Source organism: Camelus ferus, chromosome 5 (genome assembly GCF_009834535.1).
Source record: "Camelus ferus isolate YT-003-E chromosome 5, BCGSAC_Cfer_1.0, whole genome shotgun sequence".
Classification (NCBI taxonomy): Eukaryota; Metazoa; Chordata; class Mammalia; order Artiodactyla; family Camelidae; genus Camelus; species Camelus ferus.
The window spans coordinates 7,122,765-7,125,148 of NC_045700.1; the positions used below are offsets into that span (position 1 = coordinate 7,122,765).

The window sequence follows — 2,384 nt, forward strand, 5'->3', positions numbered from 1 at the left end:
GGAGCAGGAAGCCGGCCCTCATCTGCTGATAAGACAAACACCCCATCCTCACTTGCTGGCCCCACCCAGGTGGCAGGAATCCCTGAGGGTGTGGTCCCCCATGCAGACTCACAAACATGTTTCAATATATTAAGGCAAAAATTACAAAGTTGTGTTGAGAATATATCTCCTAATATTATCATTTATACACCTGAAGACAGCACATGGTCTGTGTGTCCAAAATGAGCGTTTACTAAACTGAAGCATTTAGTAAAATTTCTAGAAGAGTCTGAATGAAGCAATGTTAAGATTTTTATCAGGGGCTGGGGGTGGGGGGTGTATAGCTCAGTGGTAGAGTATGTGCTTAACATGGATGAGGCCCTGAGTTCAATCCCCAGTACTGCCATGAAAAAATAATTTTCTTTAAGAAAAGGATCTTTATCAATCAGACACCCAAGGCTTTGGGCCAGTCCCCAGGTGTGGAGGGAGAGTCTGCCCCTGGGTTCAGGTAGACAGTTCCTTCCCAGCTGTGGAATCTTGACTGCTCCCCGAATGGCCCATGTTTCTTCTTATCTACACATGCGTGGCAGTACTGACTTCTTGGAGTTTCTGTGGCTGAAAGATCAGCCCCCGTCCCTGATGAGCCTAATTGAAGCTCAGAGACAGGGTCTTAGAGCATAGCTAGAAAAGAGGCAGCTTTATCCCTTTGCCAGGCAAAGGGGACTCACAGCAGGCTAGTGCCTTCAAAACTGTGAGCCCATCTTGGGGGTGGGTTGAGCCCATAGCTTCAACAGTAAGGCATTAATAACAATCAACAGAATTTTTCTCCTCATAAGACTCGGAGCAGCGTCACAGCGTCTCCAGGTGACCAATTCTATAGAGGTTAGTGGTTGTCACTCTTTCAATCTCTTTATCTTGTAAGCGCCCACAGCGTTGTCTTCCAGGTAATTCAGCCTATTTCGTAAGGTTACAGTTCTGTGACCTTCTCCCTGGAGAACAACTCAGAAACCAAGCATGATTATTGCTTTTGGTCACTGGAAAAAAGCAGAGACAGTAAAATTAATAGCTTCATGTTAACAATGGGCCTGGAGCTGAGAACGTCAACCAGTCAGTCAGATTAGCTGGCCAGATTAAGAGTAAGCATAAGAGTAAGCAACCTGTTAGCCTAAGTGTGGCCATTTTATTAATTCTCCTTCCAAATCCCCACTGTCAGTTTCTCTCATTCCGTTTCTATGGAAACAGGGAGATGGGCGTCGTGTTCATCCGGCTGCTTCCTGCTGAACGGGGGCATAGTGTGGGGGTGAAATGGAACGAGCAAACCCAATCCTGCCATGTGGCTGGGGGTTTAAAAAGCGCCTTAGAGGCGTGTTTCCCACACATTAGACAACAGAAAACAGTTCATCTAAATATTATATATATACACCAACTCCTGTTAACAGAAACGATAGCAGAAACTGCGGAATTCCCATAAGAAAGGATTTGAGACCTTGGGCTATCCATGAAGAGAGACCAGAAAACCAGGTGTTAACTTGCAATGTATCTTCTCGCACATATGCATCTGAATCCTCTACAGTATGCATTTGTTGTTCTGTGTCCTTAGGGCAGTTGTGCCGTTTCTGGATTCACCTAGTAGGAAAATACAACAGGCATTGTGGGTAACAGCACAAGTTCCTCCTTGCATCACAGAGAGACACTCGGTTTTGCAAGATGGCTCCTCTGAGTTGTGCCTTGGCGTTGAGCAGAAGTGTCATTGAGGGCCCTTTGGGTGAATTTAGCTAAGGGCTCCATATGGAAGGAATGCTTTCCAAGCCTATGTTAGGTAAAAAGAAGTTAAGCAGGTGATTATACCATTAGAAAACAGACCGGCTCCAGCAAGAATGCAGGTATGGCAGGTTAGCAATATGGTGTTGTATAGCAATGACCTTGAACCCATGGAAACCCAAGGGTGCACCTCCCTATCCAACCGGATGGCAGCCAAGGCCAAGTATTATTTCCACATAACCATAACATGCTGTTAGGAGCATTCCAGAACATGTCTGTCCTCTGCTCCCAATTTGTGGTGAGCCAATCGGTATTTTTAAGAATAACAATCTGAGTACAGGCTTCTAGAGACGTCCATCCCATACACTGGGTGGAACGCTTGGATGATTCTAATGAATGATCTCATTGTTCCCAGCATAACAGGGCTGGCATATTGAGTCTCCTGAACTCAGGAGTCAGCCAGCAACTGTCCATCACACATCTGACTTCACCCTCCTTTTATTCTGTGGGAATAATCAGGATCTGGGCTCCATCTGTGTTCTTTTCAAAGTTCGAAGTAGGTACTCATTCGCGGTGTGAGAGTCCCCCACAGGAGAATGAGAAATGGTAGCCCGCTGCTTCAAGAGTGTTATTAATGGGCCAGC

General features: G+C 45.8%; 1 protein-coding gene across 2 annotated transcripts in view; it reads right to left on the bottom strand.

Moving 5' to 3' along the window:
* Window positions 1-207: 207 nt before the first annotated feature.
* Window positions 208-2,384, bottom strand: part of PTPN18 (protein tyrosine phosphatase non-receptor type 18) — a 50,692-nt gene continuing 48,515 nt past the window's right edge. The window contains exons 16-17 of one of the 2 annotated variants that reach the window (XR_004319733.1): window positions 1,466-1,605; window positions 208-1,013 (exon numbers count right to left, since the gene is read on the bottom strand). The gene's annotated coding sequence lies outside the window, so the exon portion shown is untranslated. Of the gene's footprint in view, window positions 1,606-2,384 lie in introns of both variants that reach the window. The other variant, XR_004319732.1, reaches the window with a different exon arrangement.